Raw genomic sequence first — 13,972 nt, forward strand, 5'->3', positions numbered from 1 at the left:
ATGATCTCTGTTTGCGGAATCCATGTTGGTTATGATGAAGGAGATTTGTATTATCTAAGAACGTCATAATACGAGAACACAAAACATGTTCCATTATTCTACAACAGATTGACGTAAGCGAAATAGGCCTATAATTATTCGCATCTGATTTATGACCCTTCTTGAAAATGGGAACGACCTGCGCTTTCTTCCAGTCGCTAGGTACTTTACGTTCTTCCAGCGATCTACGATAAATTGCTGAGAGAAAGGGGGCAAGTTCTTTAGCATAATCACTGTAGAATCTTAAGGGTATCTCGTCTGGTCCGGATGCTTTTCCGCTACTAAGTGATAGCAGTTGTTTTTCAATTCCGATATCGTTTATTTCAATATTTTCCATTTTGGCGTCCGTGCGACGGCTGAAGTCAGGGACCGTGTTACGATTTTCCGCAGTGAAACAGTTTCGGAACACTGAATTCAGTATTTCTGCCTTTCTTCGGTCGTCCTCTGTTTCGGTGCCATCGTGGTCAACGAGTGACTGAATAGGGGATTTAGATCCGCTTACCGATTTTACATATGACCAAAACTTTTTAGGGTTCTTGTTTAGATTGTTTGCCAATGTTTTATGTTCGAATTCGTTGAATGCTTCTCTCATTGCTCTCTTTACGCTCTTTTTCGCTTCGTGCAGCTTTTCCTTATCAGCTATGATTCGACTACTCTTAAACGTATGATGAAGCTTTCTTTGTTTCCGTAGTACCTTTCGTACATGATTGTTATACCACGGTGGATCTTTCCCCTCGCTTTGGACCTTAGTCGGTACGAACTTATCTAAGGCGTACTGGACGATGTTTCTGAATTTTTTCCATTTTTGTTCCACATCCTCTTCCTCAGAAATGAACGTTTGATGGTGGTCACTCAGATATTCTGCGATTTGTGCCCTATCACTCTTGTTAAGCAAATATATTTTCCTTCCTTTCTTGGCATTTCTTATTACACTTGTAGTCATTGATGCAACCACTGACTTATGATCACTGATACCCTCTTCTACATTCACGGAGTCGAAAAGTTCCGGTCTATTTGTTGCTATGAGGTCTAAAACGTTAGCTTCACGAGTTGGTTCTCTAACTATCTGCTCGAAGTAATTCTCGGACAAGGCAGTCAGGATAATGTCACAAGAGTCTCTGTCCCTGGCTCCAGTTCTGATTGTGTGACTATCCCATTCTATACCTGGTAGATTGAAGTCTCCCCCTATTACAATAGTATGATCACGAAACTTCTTCACGACGTTCTGCAGGTTCTCTCTGAGGCGCTCAACTACTACGGTTGCTGATGCAGGTGGTCTATAGAAGCATCCGACTATCATATCTGACCCACCTTTGATACTTAGCCTAACCCAGATTATTTCACATTCGCATTCGCTAATAACTTCACTGGATATTATTGAATTCTTTACTGCTATAAATACTCCACCATTGGCGTTTATCCTATCCTTGCGGTATATATTCCATTCTGTGTCTAGGATTTCGTTACTGTTCACTTCCGGTTTTAACCAACTTTCCGTTCCTAATACTATATGCGCACTATTTCCTTCAATAAGAGATACTAATTCAGGAACCTTGCCCTGGATACTCCTGCAGTTTACCAATATTACGTTAACTTTTCCTGTTTTTGGTCTCTGAGGACGGACGTTCTTTATCAACGATGATAATGTCCTCTCTGGTAAGTCGTCAGGTATTTTATCGTTTCGCCCAAGGGGGGGTCCCTCTAACCTAAAAAACCCCCGTGTGCACGCCACACGTACTCTGCTACCCTAGTAGCTGCTTCCGGTGTGTAGTGCACGCCTGACCTGTCTAGGGGGGCCCTACAGTTCTCCACCCAATAACGGAGGTCGATGAATTTGCAACCATTATAGTCGCAGAGTCGTCTGAGCCTCTGGTTTAGACCCTCCACACGGCTCCAAACCAGAGGACCGCGATCGACTCTGGGCACTATGCTGCAGATATTAAGCTCAGCTTGCACTCCGCGTGCGATGCTGGTTGTCTTCACCAAATCAGCCAGCCGCCGGAAGGAACCAAGGATGGCCTCAGAACCCAAGCGGCAGGCGTCATTCGTTCCGACATGTGCTACTATCTGCAGCCGGTCACACCCAGTGCGTTCAATAGCTGCCGGAAGGGCCTCCTCCACATTACGGACGAGACCCCCCGGCAAGCACACCGAGTGCACACTGGCATTCTTCCCCGACCTACCCGCTATTTTCCTGAGGGGCTCCATAACCCGCCTAACGTTGGAGCTCCCTATAACTAATAGGCCCGCCCTCTGTGACTGTCGGGACCTTGCCGGAGAATCGGCCACTGGCCCAACAGGCGAGGCATCCTGTGGTGGCTCGGAAACGATGTCATCACCACTAGGAAGCACCCCGTACCTGTTGTAAAGGGGTAAGGCAGCTGCCACGCGGCCAGATCCCACCTTCGCCTTTCGGCCAGGCACGCGCGAGCCCACCACTGTCCGCCATTCACCCTGGAGTGATGGTTGACCGGTAAGATGCTCACTGCCGGAAGACGCAGCGACATCAGGGGTTCCATGTGATTCCAAGGCCACCGAAGTAGGCATAGGTCTCACCACAGTTGCCCCAACGCCACTACGAGCCGACGCCTGCGCCTCGAGCTCGATGAGCCTAACAGACAAAGCCTCCACCTGCCCCCGAAGAGTGGCCAATTCTCCTTGCGTCCGCTCACAACAACCACAGTCCCTACACATGACTACGTTTACCCTACTCTATACGGTGACAAATTCCCAAGATAATCTTCTGATGAGCTACTCTGATAATCAAGAAACACTCACTGAAATACGAGACGCGAAAACTACGCTAGGTTTTCCCAGAAAAACTATTTAAAAGCTAAGCGCAGCAAATAAGTACAAAAACGCTTTATACAAACAGTACTCGCTGCTGCTGGTGCTCTCGCTCTGGCTGTCACAAGACAACTGCTGATTCAAGTGACTAGTGGCTAACGGCCGCGAAACAAACAAAAGACGGTTTTAGGGCGCTTTCTGTTCTAAACGATCAAGAAAACACTAAGAAATCTAACACGAAAACTACGTAAAGTTTTATCAAGAACTGTTAGTTACTATGCAGAGCAGATAAACACAAATAGAATCCCTTCCTTAGTGGAAGGTCGTAAACAAAATGCAAAATAAACGCTTTATACAAACAGTACTCGCTGCTGCTGGTGCTCTCGCTCTGGCTGTCACAATACAATGTGTACAAGAGCCAAGAAGGAATAATAGGAGAGGACGACCAAGAACGAAGTGCTCGGATTAAAAAGGGTGTAAGGCAGGATGTAGACTTTCTCCCCTACCGTTCAATCTGTGTATCGAAGAAGCAGTGATGGAAATAAAAGAAATTTTCGGAAGTGGAATTAAAACTCAAGGTGAAAGGGTATGAATGATAGGGTTCGCTGATGACATTGCTATCCTGAGTGAAAGTGAAGAAGAATTACATGATCTGCTGAATGGAATGGAATACGGTTTTGTTTAGAAGTGTGAAGACATAAGACATTCTGATAATGCTGTCGATGTATTGCTCGCTCGAATGTAATTTATAGTGAGTCTGAAAGAGGCAAATTTTTAGCATGCTATTTCTTTATTCTTTCAGTTCAGTTAGTTTGATTGTCGAGATGAGATTAAACGAAATTATCTGCTCACGTGATTTGCATTCAGAGTTATAGATTCACCATTCCATTACAATTTCAGTAACTAATTACGTGACAGAATCGTATTTTTTTATATAAAAAACGAATACAATTATTCTTCCAAAGTTCAGCTTTTAATTTTATTTAGAGTTCTTATTCTGCTATTTTATATCTTGGAACTGTAAGATAAGTACTGTGACGTCACGCATTGTAGCACTGTTTATTGCACTGCACAACACAGAATTTCACAGGATAACTAATATAGTATAACGGTTTACGTTTACTAATGATTTTTCGTAAAAGATAATTGCGATACAGTTTCAGATGGATTTTGCGACTCTTTTTATCAGGCAGCATTTACGTAAATACATCACTTGCATTGTTGAGGTTCACATTACAACACAGACATACACGAAAGCAAAGAATAAGAAACCAATTCTCAGTTTTCATAAAAACCAAATTACAGCTTCCATAATGAAGACTCTGATTCATCATTCCTTTACAATACTGGCGGAAGACTTCTTCTGTTAAACATCCCCCCGAGAAAATAATCATACGGATTGATGGGGCTGTGAGGTGGTCAAATTTGGCCACGCTGAGGGAAGCTGCGAGACAGCACTCTTTGGTCAAACGTTTCATGGAGAAAGTCGAGAACAACACTGGCTGTGTGTAGGTGGGCTCCTTCCTGCACAAATCACTGCGAATTGTAAAGTCGAACGGCGTAACGTGCAGGAAGGAATTGTTTTCGCAACGTGCACGTGTACCGTTCAGAATTGACCATTTTGTCGATAAAGGTTCAGTTAATCCATGGCTTGATATGGCAGCCCAAAAGGACGCTTTTCGACCGTAATTGTCCCTTTCGGGAAAGGTTACTGGGCGTTCAGTATACCAGAAACATTTTGCTCATTAACCACCCTATTAACAACGATGTACGCCTCATCAGAGAAGCAGACGGTGAGCGAGACCTTTCCTTTTGCCTCTGCATTACCTAAGACTCAAACTTATGCCTGTATTCTGCTGGCAGAGAAGAGTATGGAGCACCGTCTTCTAGTACGCGAATGCATCTAACAGAGCGACGCGATGTTCCAGGTTCGGCTGCGATTCTCCTTATTGACTTACGTTGCATTGCCGCTCTCACAGCATCCAGGTTTTCTGCTGACAGGATATGAGACCCACGTGGTCGCTTTGGTTCTAACATTCCGTTATTTTCAAACTACCGGTGAAACCTATGTGGACTGTGTTTTTAGCGAAAGTCCACCTTGTGTTAAAGTGTTAAGGGAAACGTCTCTGTGTAGTAATCACACACTTTGTTTTTGCGTATGAAAGTACCAACTTTGTTCTCTGTCGAGCAGACATCCGTCTTTCCATCTTAATCAACTGATCTGAGCTGAGCCCTCGCGAACGGTCCACGAACGACTGCCCACTGCATGTACGACGGGGATACAATCTAAATTACAATCTAAATGTGGTATAACTGAACTTAGCTGGCAAATAATAATATTCATTATCAACTGCTTTTTGAGTTGAAAAAAGCAGACAGAAGTTATTTCACTACGATTTTTAAAGAAAATATGCACGCCGCGGGGGCCGAGACGTTCTAAGCACTTCAGACCGGAACCGCGCGACTGCTACGGTCGCAGGTTCGAATCCTGCCTCGGGCATGAATGTGTGTGATGTCCTAAGGTTAGTTAGGTTTAAGTAGTTCTAAGTTCTAGGGGACTAATGACCTCCAATGTTAAGTCCCATAGTGCTCAGAACCATTTGAACCATTAAAGACAATATGCTATAATCTTGTTTGAGTTCAAAGGGCAATTCATAGTGAATATAATCATTTTCCTGCTAAGCTCAATCATATCGGTTTTAAAATATTACGCATTACAATTCTTACGTAGGGTGCAGACAGGCATAAAGATTCACCCTGGCCTGCATAGAACTTGTTTAGCATCTGCAGTAATATTGACTGCGAGAGAAGTATTTTCCCGGTTATATTAGTTAACGCTTTCATTGACTTCATATAGCAAAACTCTTTACCGTTCACAAAAATATTACGTTAGTCCAGACTAAGTCTCAAGTTGGCTTTTAAGTCAAAATTCAGCAAGAAAATATTTAGAAATTGTACTGCTCAGCTTCTCTGCTGTTCTGAAAATGAAACAACTTAATCGTCGCAGGTCGGGCGCATTTTGCACGGTTAGTTTAAATTCACATTTGCCGAGAAATGGCGGCCGCTGCAGCTCGTCGGCGATGATTTTCGAACAGCTAAAAATCATAAAAGCTGAAAAATCTTAATGAATTTCAAATGGTATTTACAGGAATTACATAATTCCAACAAATGCTCTATAATCCTATATCGAAATGTTAAACAGATTTACACACACACACACACACACACACACCTGGTTCTCAAACGGTTACAGTTCGTTCATTAACATCGAAAGCAAACGGAAGACACAGCGAAAAATTAACATTGCCTCAGATATCATTATAATGTAGGCCTAACTCTAAGATACATCTTTTTTAAGCATATACTCTTTCTTTGATAATTACATTAATTGCAAAAAATTATTCCTCATAAATAATATATGTATTACACTGTCAGCACACAATGGTTCTTAGCGTTTTGTCAATGTTGTTAGAAAAAGGTTTACTTTATTGTTTGTTATTCATTGTTCGTAATGGCATATTATAGCAATTTACAAATATACCGCTTTAACGGAATTACCATGAAATAAATATCAAATGGTTCAACTCCCTGTTCGATGTTTGCTATTCTGATCGCACTTTTACATGGCTTTAGTTTTTTTATCTAAGCCCCTTGCATTAATTTATGCTCGTCTTCGGTTCATACTAGGAAGTACATGTCTAACGGGGTAGTAAACAAGGGTTAATCGTATATAGTAACCATCGAACACACGGCACGTTTCGAACCATAGGTGTACGATGTTTTCAGCAGTTGGCAGCAGGAGTGAACGATCAGTGATGGGTCGATAGTACAGCGGGATCGGAGGGACAGACAAGTCAAGTCTGCTATCTTCATCTCGCGATGCGTGCCCCTCGAGCGCTCAAACCGGTTACTGCTCGGCGATTCCGCAAAGATCGCAGCTGGAAACAAGGAAACAACCAGCGACAAAAGCAAAACGACTAATTCCTTATCCGCCAAGTTTGTTCCTTCGTTGGACTTCGCAACAAAACTTGCCATTTCGGCGTTGTTCAGTTCTGAAATTAGTCACGTACCGAAATCCATTATAAAAACAAACGACTGAGACAGTGTTCTACATAAAATAACCACATTACTGTGTGTGTGTGGTAACATCACACTCCATCGACCCATGACCCCAGTTTTAATCACAGCAGCCCACCTTTGGTTAATGAAGTAGTTATAGTTTCTCAAACTTGCGAGAAATTTAAATGTTCCGCAGCCTCTAACGGAATTTGAGGCAGAAGAATTGTTCGTGATTTTTGTAATTTTATCGAGGCATGAATACCATGATATTATTCTGGTCGTGTTTAAAGCTAAACTTTCCACAAAAATACGGTAGAATAATGTGTTGATTGTGGGATGGCGTTGGGGAGGAGCAGTTGGCAGAAGAGAATAGCGCTCGTCTCCGTCAATTGTCAAGTAAAAATCGTATTACAGGTCTGAGGCTGAAGCTATTGCCCCAGTAGCTTTCTCATTTTATTTCCTATTCTTTTGTGGAAGGTCGATAATTGGAAATTTGTGGTAAGTTCTATGGGACCAAACTGCTGAGGTCATCGGTCCCTAGGCTTACGCACTACTTAATCTGACTTACACTAAGGACAATACACACACCGATGCCCGAGGGAGGACTCGAACCTCCGACGGGGACAGCAACGCGAACCGTGGCACAGCGCCGCAGACCGCACAGCTACCCCGCTCGGCTGTGGAAAGTCGAATATAAGTTAGAAAAACAGCAGAAGGATGCTTCGGGAAGGAAAAGAAGATATCGTGCAAGCCTTGGACAACGAAATATATGCAGAACATGATGAATTAAAGGAGAAAATGTAAGATAGGAGGGGATAAGGCTGGATATAGGCAATACAGAAACTCGATTAATACAGAAATGAAGGAAGTACTCGAATAATGGTTTCCAAACCAGTCTAACGTCATATACTGAGGTGACAAAAATCACGAGACAGCGATATGCACATCACATATAGAGATGGCGCTAGTATCGCTTATACAAGATATTAAAGAGCAGTGCGTTGGCGGAACTGTCATTTGTACTGAGGTGATTCATTGAAAAGGCTTCCGACGTGATTATGGGCGTATTACGGGAATTAACAGACTTTGAATGCGGAATGGCAGTCGAGAGATAGACGCAAGGGATATTTCATTTAGGAAATCGTTAGGGAACTCTATATTCAGACATCCACAAGAGTGTGCTGAGATTGCCGCATTTCAGGCATTACCTCTCACCACGGACGACACAGTGGCCGACGGGCTTCACTTGACGACCGAGAGCAGCGGCGTTTGCTTAGAGTTATCAGTGCTAACAGACAAACGATACAGTGTGAAATAACCGCGGAAATCAATGCGGGAGGTACGACCAACGTATTTGTTAGGACTATGCGGCGAAATTTGGCGTTAGTGGGCTATGACAGCAGATAACCGAAGCGAGTGCCTTTGCTAACAGCACGACGTCGCCTGAAGCGCCCCTCCTGGACTCGTGACCTCATCAGTTGGACCCTAGTCGACTGGAAAACCGTGCCCTGGTCAGATGAGTCCCGATTTTAGTTGGTAAGAGCTGATGGTAGTGTTCGAGTGCGGCACGGACCCCATGGAGCCATAGATACAAGAGACCAACAAGGCACTGTCAAGCTTGTGGTGTTTCCATAATGATGTGGACTGTTTTTATATGAAATGGACTGGGTCCTCAGTTGACTGGAAATGGTTATGTTTGGCTACTTGGAGACCATCTGCAGCCATTCGTGGGCTTCATGTTCCCAAACGACAAAGGAATTTTTATGGATGACGGTACGCAGTGACACCGGCCAATTGTTCGTGACTGGTTTGAAAAACGTTCTGGACAATTCCAGCGAATGATTTGGCCACCCAGATCGCCCCACATGAATCGTATCAAACATTTATGGGACATAATCGAGAGGTCAGTTCGTGTACAAAATCCCGCACCGGCAACACTTTCGTGATCATGGACGGCTGTGGATGCAGCGTGGCTCAGTATTTCTGCAGGGGACTTTAAGCGACTTGTCGAGTCCAAACCACGTCGAGCTGCTGCCCGAAGCCTGGTAAAAGGAAGTCCGACACGAGATTAAGAAGTATCTAATGACTTTTGTCACCTCAGTGTGTAGGTCTGAGGGTGTAGCTTTATCCCCAATATGTTAAAAATTTCGCTTTTTTATTTCCTTTTCTTTTGTGGATACCCGAGTGCAGCTTAGAAAAACCGCAGAAGGAATGCTTTGGGAAGGAGAAAAAGATATCGCGTAAGTCTTGGACAACGAAAAATATACTGATCACGATGAACGAGGGAGAAAATGTTAGATGGCCGGAGAGTAGGCTGGATAAAGGCAATACAAAATTTATATTGATATAGAAATGGTGAAAGTAGTAGAAGAATGATTGCCAAATAAGTATAAAGTGACAGTAAAAGGTAATGTAGAACGCGCATATCGAGAATTTCAAAGCCAATTCACAAGAAGATCTAACCTTTAGGGAAGGATATAAGACTACAGCAGGGTGGTAACATATGAAGAAACGACAGGTAAACAAAGAGCTGTAGAGGAACTAACTGTATCATGAGCAAGATTTGGAAGAAAATCTCCTAGAAGATGTGTGTAATCGACTAGTATCAGCTGAAACTTCTCTAAATAAAAAAAAAAGTCTGAAGGTACTTTGTTTCTGATTATAAGCTCTGAGCTGTGACAATAAATGAACTGTCGTAATGAACCTTGTACTGTCGTAATGTGAAAGACAAGCTGCACTGTTAACGTAATTAATTGTCGTAATGAAAAGGGAAGTCTTTCATACTGTTAAAGTGATCAATCTGACTGCAGGAATTCTGAACAGTTTAAAGTGTCATAGTAATTAACTTGACATGAAAACTAGAGTCATTGACTTCACAAAATTTGATCATAAAACTGTCTCTGAATAATACAAGTTGACCCTAATTGAATAAATAAGAAACATGGTAGCCATTTCTCCTTACCTCTATTCTGCGCGTTGCAGTAATGCTGTATTGCACGCCGTTATGCTAAAGCTACAAATTACTGAATCTGTACAGAGATACTCGAGAGGTACAACGAGTTCTCTGTTCATTGCAAATCAAACTGTTTATCGAACATATTTGGCTGTATAATCCATTGAAAAGAATCGCAATAGAAAGGTTGGTAAGAAAACGAAATATGCGCAAAAATGACAACACTATGGTTTTCAAAATTAGACATGATTCTTTTTCTGGGATAGCTGCGATCGTTCTTTGAATAAAAATATGGCATTTCAGTCTTTGATCGCAATTTTTTGTATTTTCAATGACCGGTTTCAGGCTAGCTGCCCATCTTCAGATATATTGGATAAAGAAATATAATTAATAAGAGGAATTACATAGTTACTGATAGAACTACCTTAATTTACAATTTTTTTTTCTTTTTCCGGCGGACCAAAATTTCACAGGCGATGTGAAGTCATTGACACTGCTGAGACTGGTGTTAATGATAGACAACATGTATCATTTTAGTATATGAATTTTTGGTGTCTGAATCGCCTGTGAGCGAGCAACGATGTTGTAAGCTGTATCACAGAAGTTAAATGAGTATCTTTGAACTGCGCGAGGGCGCAGTGGAGCAGACTCCGTTTAGCTTTGATGGAGACAGGCAGTCGAAATTGAGCTGTGTTAGAGTTAGGTAAGTGAGGAACTATGGCAATATTATGATTAAAATTTAATGTCTCAGTTTATCATTTTGTTAAATCGACATGATTATGAAACTGATTTGTGAAGGAAGAAACCTAATGGAATGTCAGTTAAATACAATAATGCTGTTACTTTTTTTCACTATTGCTGGGCCATAGTACTAAATTGGTTATTGTACTGAAAGTTGTTCGATTTGAGAGATAGGGAAGTTTATTGTTTGTATGTTGAGAAGTTCATTAAATTTAAATTCTGCCTTTAGCTCATTTTCTCAATAAAAGAACGTTGTATTGCTATTTTTGCGCATATTTCGTTTTCTTATCAACCTTTCTCTTACGATTCTTTTTAATGGATAATCCAACCAAGTACGTTCGATAAACAGTTCGATTTGCAATTAAGAGAGAACTCATTGTACCTGTCGAGTATCTCTGTGCAGATACAGTAATTTGCAGCTTTAGCATAACGGCGTGCAAGACAGCAGTACTGCAACGCGCAGAATAGAGGTAATGAGAAATGACTATCATGTTTTTTATTTATTCAATCAGGTCCAACTTACGTTATTCAGAGGCAGTTTTTGTGATCAATTTTGCAAAGCCAATTACCCTAGGTTTCATGTCCAAGTTAATAATTCAAGCAGTTCACACTTTTCAAAATTCTTGCAGTCAGATTGCTAACTTTTACAGTATGAACGACTTCCCTTTTCATTACGACAATTAATTACTTTACCATTGCAACTTGTCTTTCATATTACGACAGTATAAGTTTCATTAGGACAGTTCATTTATTATCACAGGTCAGATCTTACCATCAGAAACAGAGTACTTCAGTCCATATTTTTATTTATTTAGATAACTTTCACAGCTTGGTCCACCAATTCAGAAAAGAACTAGACAGTGCATTAAAACGGCTGAAAGATAATAAAGCTTCATCTCGAGGGAATGACTGAAACAATCGAATAAAAAAAAACATGAAACTTCCTGGCAGATTAAAACTGTGTGCCCGACCGAGACTCGAACTCGGGATCTTTGCCTTTCGCGGGGAGAAGTAAAGCTGTGAGGACTGGGCGTGAGTCGTGCTTCGGTAGTTCAGATGGTAGAGCACTTGCCCGCGAAATGCAAAGGTCCCGAGTTCGAGTCTCGGTCGGGCACACAGTTTTTTTCTTCCAGGAAGTTTCATATCAGCGCACACTCCGCTGCAAAGTGAAAATCTCATTCTGAAAAAAAAAAAAAACATGTTATCCTAGATGTTAAACATGTACTGAAAGAAGAAATACCCATGATTTTGAGCAGGGACATGTGGTATGGATTCCCAAGACTAGCAGTGGTAAGGAGTGAGAACAATGCTTAACACTCAGGCTTGTATCACATGCCTGAGGAATTCTAATAAGCTTACCTATCATCCCGTAGAGCAGAACTTAAACGAAGCTTACAAAATGACATGTAGAGGATTTTACTGAAACGTGCAACACGAGAGATAATAATCATTTTACGATTAACTGTAGAGAAACCCTTCAGGTTCACCACACCAATCTTGATCTGATTCATAGACAGAGTAACCAAATGTTAGTAGCGAAGTGTGAGATGAACTCCGACAGAAACAAAATAAGTCACGAAAAGTACAAGAGATGAAAAACTGAACGTATCCATGCTCCTTGGCGGTGAAAAGCTGGCCCAAATGACTACCTTCAAGCACCTCTAACGTTGTGTCACATCGGACGGTTGAAGTACAATGGACATCAAAGGTAGAACAGCCTGGGCAAAAGAATCACTTTCCAGAACAGAAAACTGCTAGCGTCAAACACTGTCTCCTTATCTACTAGGAAACGGTTTCAAAGAGCTATATTTGCGACATAAGCATGCAATGAGCCGAAATTTTGTTTGCGGGGCAGAGAAAGAAAAGAATACAAGCTTTCGAGAAGTGGTGTTGGATGAAAAGACACCATGGACTGACAGAACATCAAACAAAAAAGAACTGTGAAGAACAGGAGAGTCATAGCGCCTACCGAGTACAATCACCACTAGGAAGCGAACATTGTTAGCCATCTACGTCGCTATTCATTCCAGTTCACGACACTGATTTACGGAATTATGGAAGGAAGAAGATGGAAAGGACAATCGAGATTGGAGTTCATTGATGAACTGAAAGCTGGCAGGAGATGCGAGAGCATCAAGAGACTAGCTTCAAGAACAGAGTAATAATGAGCGAGAACACCGACTTTTGGGGCTGGGAAAAAAAGAACGAGAAAAGTGGAGGACGGCAAGGGGGGAACCGCGACTTTTTTAATTTTCTCAAAACGACGGACTTTCTATTGTGTATTCTTACTCAAATAGTCGCTCAGCACTGGTTGTCCTCTCGCTTTTGTTTTCAGAGAATATCGCGCCAAAGATCCTTTGTATTTCAAAATCCCAATCACAAAACAAAGAAATAACATAAAATATAACGATAAGGAAAGCTGTAAAACAAAATATAAAGAAATACAGAAAACTCCGCTATTAGCGGTCCCCGCTCCAGGGGTCCATTTCGCAGGTGATGGGGAGGAAGAAGGATAAGACTAACAATCGCATAAAAAACAAAAAAGAAAGACAACTGGCTCTGGGCGACAGAACCCAGTAAAGGTCTCTGTCTAGGGCTACAGGTGAAACCAGGCCAAAGATCTCAAAGGCATAAAGAAACTCGATTTTCCAACAGTGAAGAGTCTGGAAGACCCTAGTGGAGGAAACCACGAGCAAAAGATCAGATTTCAGACCAACGAAATCATGTGTGTGAAAGTAATTAAAAATGGCGAATTTTATTCTGATCACTACCTCTCCAAAATCCTAAGTGATAAAATAAAACAAAAATCACATACTAATAAAATATAACACAGAGGTACTATATTGAAAAAATCAATTCAAAACTATCAAGACAAAATTAAAATAACTAAGCATGGCAAATGTCCAGAATTTTCTAAAGTAATTAATAATTCTGCACAGAAAACGTCAAAAATAAAACGAAAATATGATGGAATGAAGTTTGTGAAGAAGCTTTAACAGAGAGGGCTCAAAATGGAATAACAGGAAATGCTCAATCAATAATGAAAGCAATGATTAGTTTAAACAGTAAAGTAAGGAAACAGCTAGGATAATTATAGGAACTAAAAGAGATTTTGAAAAGAAGAAACTTACAGAAATTGAGGAAACCTTTTTAAAAAATAATACTCGTTTTCTGTATGAAACCTTTAAGAGGAGACTGAAAGGATACCAAACTCCAAGGGTGTGTTTAATAAAGCAAAATAGCAAGCTTGGCTTAGGCGCACACAAGATTACGAAGCACTTGCAAGATACTTTGATCAGCTTCTTAGCTCAGAACCAGTCCATAAGCTGGAATTCTGAAACACTACTCTAGAGGAAAATTTACCAAAAGCTATCAAAGAAATTGAAGAAGTAA

The sequence above is a fragment of the Schistocerca piceifrons genome, chromosome 6, assembly GCF_021461385.2.
Source record: "Schistocerca piceifrons isolate TAMUIC-IGC-003096 chromosome 6, iqSchPice1.1, whole genome shotgun sequence".
Taxonomy (NCBI): Eukaryota; Metazoa; Arthropoda; class Insecta; order Orthoptera; family Acrididae; genus Schistocerca; species Schistocerca piceifrons.